Source organism: Acromyrmex echinatior, chromosome 7, assembly GCF_024713525.1.
Source record: "Acromyrmex echinatior isolate Ae372 chromosome 7, ASM2471352v2, whole genome shotgun sequence".
Taxonomy (NCBI): Eukaryota; Metazoa; Arthropoda; class Insecta; order Hymenoptera; family Formicidae; genus Acromyrmex; species Acromyrmex echinatior.
In genome coordinates, this window is record NC_141858.1 from 6,425,981 (window position 1) to 6,437,881 (window position 11,901).

An 11,901-nucleotide genomic window follows, 5' to 3' on the forward strand; every position below is an offset into this window, starting at 1 on the left:
AATAAAAAAACAGAATTGTTTTAAGTTAAAAATTTAATATAGAAAGCCAGCAGACGTTTCGATCGTGATCGGATCATTTTCATTTTTAAAAACATACATAATCGTTACAGTCGGAAAAAACAAAAACAATAAAAATAAAAATAATAAAAACAAAAATAATAAATTATCTGTTTCGCTCTCTAAAACAGACGCTGATAACATGAAAACGAACATCGTAATGTTCATAATTATAATAACGAAAAAGAACGTACGCATAATAATAGCTACTTGCAGTCAGTCATTGAAATGCTTATAATGTCAATTTTAGTAAAGCGAATGAATGTCCTTTTTTAAAAGTGAACGGAGAACGCAAATATGAATCTGATTCTGTAGAAAAATTATAATATAAGTGAAATTATAGCATAAGATTGAAATAATATGACTGAATATAAATTATAATATTACTAAAATATAGCGCTAAATAACAATGGAAAAAAATCATAAACAATTAAAGACTAGCATACAATACAATGTAATATATGAGATGATACATAGCAAAATTAATAAAGGTTAAGATTGCAAAAAGTACACATTTTTAATTTTTGACTTAAGGTATGTTATATTAAAGATATTATGCATATTATTTTTAGCTGTTACTATATTATAAAGTTCAGTTAATATGTGTATATAGATATACATATTATTTTTAGCTGTTACTATATTATAAAGTTCAGTTAATATGTGTATATCTATATACACATATTAACTGAACTTTATAATATAGTAACAGCTAAAAATAATATGCATAATATCTTTAATATAACATACCTTAAGTCAAAAATTAAAAATAGAGACAACGTGAAAAGAAATAAAACAATCTTGTCTCCTTGGTGTTCTGAGATATGGAATCACAAAATTGACATTCAGAGAAGGAAGGAGAAAGATAGAAAAGTGGTGGGATAATAAGAGGAAAATAAGAGGGGATAGAAATGATGAAAACGTGGAAGAAATAATAAAGACTAGAAGGAATTAAGAAGGAGAGAGAGATTGAATAATAGGTAGATAGGATTCAGGCAAAGATTTTGTGTCATTTTGTCTATTTAAGTTTTGTCTTTTTATGTGAACCATCTCAGATATCAATCTCTTATTATATGAAGATTCACTGTCTTCACTTCATTCTATCTAAAATTGTGATTGAGATTTATACGGTGGTTAGACATGATCGATGGAGAACCCGTTTTTTTGTTGATATCTGAAATATGTTCACGTATCCTCGTACTCAATTTTCTTTTGGTTTGACCAACATAGCTAGTCTCGTAATTATCACATGAGATCTTATAGACCATATTTTGATTAGAAAGCAATTCTAACTTGTCCTTTCCTCTCTTTATAAAACTTTTTAAGGTGTTGGTAATGGAAAATGCTAATTTACAATAAAATATGTTGGATATAGATGAGAAACTTTCGAAGATAGATTTAACATAAGGAACTGTAAAAAATTTTTTATGGATTTGCGAATTGTGTATAGTCTATTTATTGTGTATGTGAAATTTTAATCAGTTTTCAATTGTGGTAAAAATAAAAGAGAGAGGATAGCCATTATTAAGAAAAATATGTATAGCTTCAATAAGATTATTATGTTGAAATCGAGGATGTGATAATAGAAATATTGAGAATACAAATTAGTTCGGTCCGTTTTCCAAAAGATAGCTCCGGCTGTTGTGAATGGTTCATAGTGACAGCTGATTTTGGCATTTTCAGAGAGGTTAGACATCTGCTGATATTCAGTTTATATCGCTTTGAGTTTCATACAAAAACCTTGATTTTTACTGTTTGAAATGTTGAATTTTGTGTTAACCAAGCAACATTTGCAGGAGATTCTAATTTTCTGCTTTAATTGGAAGAAAAGTGCAGCTGAAGCCCATCGAATGCTTGTCGAAGTTTATAGTGATACTGCTCCAACTGATAAATCATGTAGGGAATGGTTTCGACTTTTCAAGGATGGAGATTTCAACGTTGAAGACAAGCCTCGCTCTGGACAGCCAAAAAAATTCGACGACAAAAAATTAGAGGCATTACTCGAAGAAGATCAGAATCAAATGCAAGAGGAGCTTGCAGAATTGGGAGTAACTCAACAAGCCGTTTTTGTACGATTGAGAACCATGGGAATAATTCAAAAACAAGGAAATTGGGTGCCTTATAAACTGAAACCGAGAGACGTTGAAAAGCGATTTTTTACTTACGAACAGCTGATTCAAAGACAACAAAGAAAAAGTTTTTTGCATCGCATTGTGACTGAAGATGAGAAGTGGATATTCTACGACAACCCTAAGAAGAAAAAATACTACGCTAAACTCGGTCAATCGTTGCCATCGACCTCAACATCAACACCAAAGCCGAACATGATTCGAAGATCATGCTCTGTATCTGATGGGACGAGTGTTGTTTACTATGAGCTGCTGAAACCTGGCGATTCCATTACGGGCGATCGATATCGGCTACAATTGATTCGTTTGAGCCGTGCATTGCGAGAAAAACGGCCGGAATACGAGCAAAGACATGATAAAGTTATTTTTCTTCATGACAATGCTCGGCCTCATGTCGCAAAAGTCGTAAAAAAATATTTGGAAACATTCAAATAGGATGTTTTATCGCATCCGCCGTATTCTCCGGACATTGCTCCTTCTGATTACTGGTTGTTCCGAAGGATGCAGCATGATTTGGCAAGTTACCGGTTCACTTCTTTCGCAGAAATCAAAAATTGGCTCCAAAATTGGATCGCCTCCAAAGACGAGTCATTTTTTCGAGATGGAATATATAGATGATACAATGACTCTCAATGGGTTACCAACTTTATGAATTTTTTAGTCAATCCATATACTCTAGGAATATTATCATCCGAAGTCATTAATTTTAATAACTTTTATATGTTAATTCATCGATGAAAGACTTTCGATTTTCGATCACCGATCTTCCATCTCGTAAGAAGCACACGTAAATCCTATGTCAACTTTTTCATACGGTCCTTGTTAATAATAGAATAGGAGTCAACATTCGAAAGGATCTCTTCTTTGATATATAAGAATCTTTATCGAGCACAATAGTGACATTTCTCTTGTCTGCATTGGTAATAAGTAAATTAAGATGGTCATTGATAAATTTTTTTGTAAGATACAGTCATTCTAAAATTAGTTTGTCACTGAAACTAAGAGAAGGAAAATTGTTATAAAATCTATTGAGAATTGGAATAGAATTATTCCTAACAAAATTAACATTATTCTTTGGGCGACCAGTTATACTATTGATTTGCATGTAATAATATGTAGCAGCAAACATTTAACGAATATAAAATGTATGTACAAAATTTCCTTACACATAATATAACATTAGTGCAAATCATAGAAAATTTTCGAAAATTATTATTTCTTAAAAGTATTTACATAATTGAAATAGAGATAATTAATTTATAAAATAATATATAACATTTTTACATTTAATATTTTTTTATATTTTGATTAATTTTGAGATATATTTGCCATAATATTTTTAAAAACCAATTATTCACAAAAATTCATTTCTTTGTTGCCCTTATATGAAAAAACATCATTTTCCTAACTTTCAATTAATGTCGTCAAAGTCAATTTATGCAGTATCGTCAATCTATAGTGTAATCAAAATAATCGATTGACAAATATAGTTAATTTGTCAAAATATATGATTGATAAAGAAAACTTTGACAACGGTAGTCAAAGTTAGCCAGTTATCGTCAAAATAGCCAATTCTTGACAAAAATTCGTCGAAGTAGCCGATTGACATATATATATTAGGTGTTGGAATTAATTCGTAGCGTTTTTTAATGAAAGAATGTTATTTATTTCACATGAGCATTAAAAAATACATTAATGAAAGTACTTCCCATCACTTGTAAAACGCTACGAATTAATTCCAACACCTAATAATATATGAAATTTACAATATCGAATATGCAGTGTATGATGCATGTGATTTCACAAAGATTGTTGCTGGATATAAATACAATAATATTGGTGTGCGTGTGAGTATGTATTAAAGAGAGCGAGAGGAAGATTTTATTGATTTGATGAGATATTCCAGAGATTGAAATATCTCATTGTAGGATTGGTTGTCTTCTGGAGAGACTCGGGAATAAAAAATGAGAGGAAATTCTGGTTGGAAAGGTTCTAAGGAAATTGGAACTCTATACGAGGGAAAGAAATTCAGGATCTTCTTGGGTTAAATCTACGATGGAGATTCTTGAGTCAGAGGGTCTATTTTGATATTTAGCAACTAGCCTTTTTAGTAATAAAAATCCCTGACTGAACCCTGATGAGTACATTTAGTTGCATAGTCTTGATTTTTGCCCTTTTCTTACGGTCCGTGCGATGCCGATTGCTTGATCATCTAAGTTAGAAATTTCTTTTTGTATAAAGGTCACGGTTATAAGATGGTATTAAGATGGCTAGAGAGTATTTACACGAGAAGGAGTTGAATATGGCTGAAAAAATGAGATGTGAATTACACAAAGCGTTTTACCTTCAAGTAATCACGGAAGGAGAGAGATATGAATTGCCCAAAGCATTTTACCGCTTATGTAAATACAGAAAGCAAGAAATGTGATTTACTTGAAGCGTTTTATCGTTTCAAACAATCAGCAAGGAAGGGAATTATGTTAAGAGGGAATATCTCAAAAATTTCTATAAGGGATTCTGAAAGACAAGAAATGTCTAAAATCTCTTCAATAAGTATGCGCGGACATAGCTCACCGGTAATATTATTGCGAAGCGTAAAAAGAGGTTCGGAGAGGTGAGATGCAAATAATTATTGGCGTATTTAATGCTGCGATGTAAGAATGTATATTTGAATGTATATTTGAAAATAAAGCTAAAGATACAATTGGTTCTGGTTACAACATTATGTTTTGCGGAAATTCACGGAGCCGGTTAGAAAAACGGCGCTATTAAATACAGTGTGAATCTGTATGTATTCGTGTCGGTGTGTAAGACATTTATGTGAAATATAAGTATGTGTGCGACGCGGCTTGGCTTCGTCGTTGACGGCTTGTGCGGGCGCAGGTCGCGGGACGAGAATTAGGCACGTGCAGCACACCTGATTCATGAATACATTCCGCCATGGAAATTCCCATCGGAAATTAACGCTTGCTGATCGGCAACCGAGAATGCTCGGAAAGACAGAGTATACTCTGTCTCAGATTAGTCCCGTAGATATAGTGGGTTCAGGATATGCCAGTCGATTGCTGTCGAGAACTCTCAACAATGCAAAGTACACTTTACTACTTTTTCGCACTCGCGACTGGGGGATTCGGATCTGGAAAATAGCGGGAGCAGGAGCAGGATAGAAAAGAGAGCGCGCGTGGAGAAAAACGCGACTTTTATATTAATTGTTGCTCCCGTTTATATTGTTTCGGAATCGTTCGGCTTCCCGATTAACAATATGAACGAGATACAACGGAATTCGGCGGAATTCGAGTTTGGATATCTCCGGCTGCCATCTACGGGTTTCATTTATGATTCGGGCATATTACGCCTTCGACGATTGCCGCAGCGGTGTCCGGTCGGTATTCACACTAAGAACGATATACACCCAAGGCATATCGTTACAAATGTATAAATATGTTTTCAAACTGTTAAAAGGTTAGTTACACAATAATTTCTTAAATAGGAAAACAGTTAAAGCCCTCAGAGAAATCAGATCAGGTGGAGGGTTGGTAGTACAGTCTCGAAGGTATGATATTTCTTCGGGTGGCTGTATGCTCAATTTGACCGCACCTTATAAAGTCTTCTTACATTTCGCGAACTGATCACGAGAACTCCGAATCAAGAAATTTACGTGCTAGAACCAAGTTAAATCGAAACTGGATTTATACTACGACAAGTCCTCTCAGAGGGTTCATATTTATAATCACAGGGGACGCCCTTCTTTATCTTTTGTCAGTCGATTATTGACTTAGCGTCTTTTAAGAATTGGATACTTGGAGGAATCTGATTAATGGAAATTTTAATTAGTCTTATCTAGATTCGGATGCGCGCGAGCAACATCAAATACTGATAAATAAAGATTTTCTGTAAGAAATTTATAAGGATTGACATTCTGGCTTCGCGACTGGCTAACTCTGAGTCTTATCAGTTAAATTTATCAACTGGAAAAATTGTATTTTAATTATTTTGATTATAATTATCAGTATTTGATTTGCTGTATAAATAAAAAAAATTATTTATTCTCTAGTAACGCGGAAAGAATAGTGGCGAATAGTGGAGTCCTCCGGACGTAACATTTATCAAAACATATATTTTTTGTATAAAGTTATTATAAATTATAATGATGCTCAATTCTTTGTCAGCCAGATGCTATCTGAAAGGTAACTAATAATATTCATTTCTTATGGTTATCGGAGTAGTGTAAAATAGCCCATATCCAAATGCACATTCAAAACGCATATAAATTTTTAAAAATCTGTTCCACGGCGGATTAAAATGTTTTATATGGCAACTATCAGACAATTAATTATGGGCCGAAACATAGACGATGTTGCTGCAATATTAAAAGCATTGCTTACAATTGCATGTTCAGAAACAGAAGGTGCACTAAAGAACGGTAAAGAAACGCTTTGTGAGAGAAAAAAGAGGAAATTGAAATTAATTATAACAAGTACCTATTTTTTCGTCATTATTCTGTCTCATTATATGGTATTGGGTATGGGAATAAGTTTCCATCATTTTTAAAAAGATGTGTTTATTTAAACAAATCTATATAAGTGAGTTTATTCAAAGTATGCTCCTTCGGAAGCGACAACTTTCTTCCACCTTTCCGGTAATAAACGGAATGAAAAAATCTGGTTCTTTTGAAGCGATCCATTCATCAAGCCATTTTTTGATACCTTCATAAGAATTGAATCGTTCTCCAGAAAGGGCCGACTGCATGGATCGGAACAAATGGAAATCTAAAGGGGCAATGTCCGATGAATACGGCGGGTGGGGCTATCCCACTTTACTCCTTCCAAGTATTTCTTGATCGGTTTTGCAACGTGTGGCCTAGCGTTGTTATGTAACAGAATCAGCTTGTTGTGCCTATTGTCCCATTCCGGTCGTTTTTCTTTCAAAGCTTGGTTTAAACGTATCAGTTGTAGCCGATAACGATCGCCAGTGATGGTTTTGGATGATTTGAGCAGCTCATAATATATAATACCTCTTTGATCCCACCAGATGCACAACATAATCTTCAAAGCATGGATATTTCGTTTTGGCGTTGATGGACCTGGTTCACCTGGCATCACCCATGCCTTCAAGTGTTTAGGGTTATCGTAGTAGATCCATTTTTCATCGCCAGTTACGATACGATGTAGAAAACCCTTCCTTTGTTGTCATTGACGAAGCATCTCGCAGATGACCAAACATCTTTCCATGTTTCTCTCTTTCAATTTGTATGGCACCCAATTTCCTTCTTTTTGCACCATTCTCATTGCGTGTAGACGTTTTCCAACAGTGGATCTATCAACATTTAACTCTTTTGCCAATCTATCGAGCGATAAACACGAATCTTCTTCGAGTAATGCTTACAATTCTGCATCTTCAAATTTTTTCGGTGCATCTTCGCGTTCTTTGTCACGCACGTCAAAATCACCACTGTTGAATCGCCGAAATCATTCTTTACAACTAGTTTTCGATGGAGCATGATACCATAACTATCTACGAGCAAACGATACGTTTCCGCAGCACTGTTCTTTAAAATAAAATAATGGAGTAAAACTTCCCGCAAATGTTGCTTTTTTGGAATAAATTCCGACACCTTCAACGCAAAAAAAGTTACTTTTTGTTACTCTTCGAACGAATGCCATCTATTAGGTTCAAAAGTTTGGACACACACCTTTCAAAAACATGTCTTGCCGTTCTATCAAACACACGAGCAATGCTACTAACATCTTTCTGCAATGGGCGGAAACTTATTCCCATATCCAATATAATATATTAATTTTAATATACACTTAATTTTTTATATACACAAATCGACATATAAATCTACAATTCTGAATTTACACTTTATTGAATACAATGTCTCACTTCTTGCGATTTTAATTAATATGATAATTTCTTAAGCTCAGACAATGACGAAAATCTTAATATGAAAGGAACATTTTATTGGGATTTTTGTCTCGATTTTAAACTCAGAAAAGTCTTATTAATTAAAGTCACGACAAATATAACAGTCTATACAGTTTGTAACATGACAATTCTTGTCCGTCTCTGTTGTGAATCTTCTGCAGGGGGGATTTTGTCCTCCCGACTCAGAGGGCTAACGTGCAAGCGAGCGTGTGCGTGCGCACATGCGAACGTACGCTAATCGTTCCTTTAATTACTTATCTTTCTTTTTTTCCATGAGGTCTTAATTTTTTTTTATTAGTCTTGCATTTAAATCTAACTTCATTGACGAGCCCTGCTTGGTCGTTGGAGCCTTATTTTTTGTAACTTGATTGTCTCACTCATCATCGAGAGGAAGAGGAAAGGCTACGCGAAGATGGAAGAACAAGTTGAGAATCGTTTCACCCGGGAACCCGGATACGCAGATCGTATAATTCTATTTATTTTGTCAAACGCTGTCGTTACGATTTGCTGTATCGCGCCCAAATTGCAAATAAGAATTATGAAAAGAGAGGACTCTGAATACGTCAGGAAGCGAAAGAGGACATCCCGACACGAAGGTGACTGAACTTTCCTTAGATTTTCCGAGCAAGCCCGCATAACCACACAGGTTACAAGCGAGTCTTTCTTCAATTCGTACTGTGCGCATTAAGGTGTAAAGGATTGCGATCGCGAAGACCAATACGACTCGCGATACTGCGTGATTGACGGGGCCAATCGGAGCGTGACAGGACCCTGACTAGAGGGGGGCCGAACGTCCTGCGTGAATATCCCGCCCGGCAATCGTACTTTGATCAAGCAACTTGTGCTAAATGGGCGCACGACTTCCATAATTGTACTATTGCACGTGGATTTTGAGTTTGTGCAGAAGGAGATGGAATGAGAGTCGCTTCGCGTGGAAAGTCAAACATTTCTAAGGGAAAGTACTTAATATCGTGTATGTACAGCAGAAAAAATACATTATTTTTGAAACTTTAGTTATTAATAACTTTTTAACGAATAACGAAGCGACGACTAAAATTTGTTGGAGGTTACTCAGGGTCATGATCTTGATAACATATATATGTCAAGGTCAAGGGCGGAGGTCTCCTGATCTAGAGATTTATCGAAACTTTAATATACTATATCTTTAAATCAATGCCGTCCCCCACTCAATTTTTGCAGGAATTCACTCTAATAGATATACTAGGCGGGTTCTAACCTAGGTCCTCTGAGTGTGGGGCGCAGGGGGTACTCGTAGGCGCGAGGAAGGAGGGGAAGGCGCGAGGAAGTCCCGGCGCTATCAGTGTTTACCGAGATGATGATACATGCCACCATGTTTTACATGCCGCCATGTTGTGACGTCACGTATCATTGGGAACCGCCGCCGCCGCGAATCTCGCGTCCACCCCAAAATATGTCGCGGACCGTCGCCGCTGTGCGCGCTATCTCATACACTTACTATCTTTCTCTCGATGCGTTGCCGTCTTCCTTTTTTTTCGTTTATTCAAATTCATTTAACATGTCACGACATGTTCTGATGATGATATCATCAATGCGATTTGATATAAATGCGACTTTGCCAAATAGTGTACATGTCACGTGACTAGAATTTTCACGAACATTCGACATGGTAGGACATGTCACAACATGTTAGAGCGGTGACTTCATCATCAATATAATGTGATACAAATATCACGCGATCAAGTAAATGGTATAAAATGAGAAGATCAATTTTAAGTTCCGAATTGCGCGCCTTTATTTTCATATTTGTTATTCATTCTTTTATTACAATGGATAGATACATATGGCATAGGATAGATTTGATGGGAAATAAAGAAAGTACATATATAATGATATGAACAAAAAATTTTTATTCACATATTATTACATCATTTTTTTCGAATCTATTAAAAACTAAAGCCAATAGCTCGCAATCGATGAGCTGATGTTCATTAAAGATGTCGCAATCGTCTATCTATATAGCGTTTTTGAAAGTGATGTTGGAGAATGGTGTATACTTGACATCGACCGTATCGACAAGTCGAGCTAATTGTTGGAACGTTACATCGATACATCCGTCAAACTCAACATACAGCGTAGCGTCGTTTCGGTCATTGTAATGCGTACGAACGAAAAATCGAGATGTACGAGCGTAATATCATTCAGCGTGCAAACTCTGACGATTAGCGGTCCAACGCTTATAAAATTATCTTTGTATTTGTTTCGCAGCATCTTGTAAATATTCCATCGTTGCTCGTAGAGGCCCTTCCATGTTTTGAGAGACAGCGACAGTTCATGTCCGCGATGATCTCCCAGAGCGATCTCCACATAATTCGGTGGATCAATGTTGAGTCCAATTTCCAAAAATTTGTAGCTCGTAACCGTCAGATCATAACGTCTGCTCAGTAAACACACCTCGCGATGCTCCATGCTGTGTACATAATGTTAAAAACGTTTCTCTTGTGTATAGAATATTAAAACTTACATGTTATTGAGGTCTTTCTTCGTTTCGTACGATGCGTTGCTGTCTTTAGCAAAGTACATTTTTTCAACCATTCGTACAAGCGGATATCGCAAAACTGATTGCATCCGCGATATATGTGATAAAACTTCGAGAATCGAAAGGGGGATAACCCTCTTCTCTCTTTTCAAGAATTGCAAACATATCGCGACACGTTTTATCGCATTTTTTCTACGTATTTTCTTTGTTTGCGAGTTTATCATGTTTATACTTTATGGTTTATATTTCGATGGCATCGATGATGAGCACGTTGGCGACTTTAATGCTTTTTCCCCAGGGCATTCCCAATATCTCGCTTTTTCCTTCAATGGACTTGGCAACAAGGGGTAGTATCTCTTTCGCTCGATCGATTTTCGACGGATATATACTTTTACTCGATCCATGTCTCAACACTCGTAATTGAAGCTTACGATTGAATGAAAAAAGTCTTATACACTGCCTATATACATTGTACTGTTAGATCGGATATGTCGCGACGCGTTTAACAGAAATGTCGATGTTTTCGGATACATACATTCATATGTACACACATATATACATACATACATACTTACATATTCCTACACATTCATACATATACGTTCATACATACGAGTACATGTATTACAAAGGAAGGAAAAAAGAAATACGTAATAAATATGTAAACGTATTTTTATTTAAAAAATTCTTTTGCAATCAGTTATATATTTTCAATATATTTTGTAATGCGCAATTCTTAACATGTTGTCCACATCGCATTAGCAATATCCAGATTAGTTAAAGATTCCATATCTTCGTAAAAACATCCAGGTCTCGATGTACATATGTTCTCGCTCATCGTCCAAAAGCAAGTTCCACAGCCACATTCGTTTATCGTCTCTTAACGTACATGATAGCATCATCTTTAACAGCTGCCGTGATTAAACGTTTCATCTCGTTGTACGGGACCATCCCGTCCTTCTATCGCAATTCATGATGATAAGCATTCAACCAGGAAGCGTGAGACCTGTCGGATCTTGTAAAAAATTTCCATAACACGGATTCGTAAAAATGTAATGTATGAGAACAGTCCCTGTTTCAGCACCGCCACTTTCTTCACGATAAATTTCTTGTTAACGATGAATCCTTGCATATCCATGAATGTTGGCACGAACATGTTGTCGAGAAGACTGCGGTCGATTGCGATCGATTGCAACATATCGTAAATTTTATACCGTGTCGGAGATGCACTTAGGTGATTTTGCAACGTTGGATTAATGGATTATACTG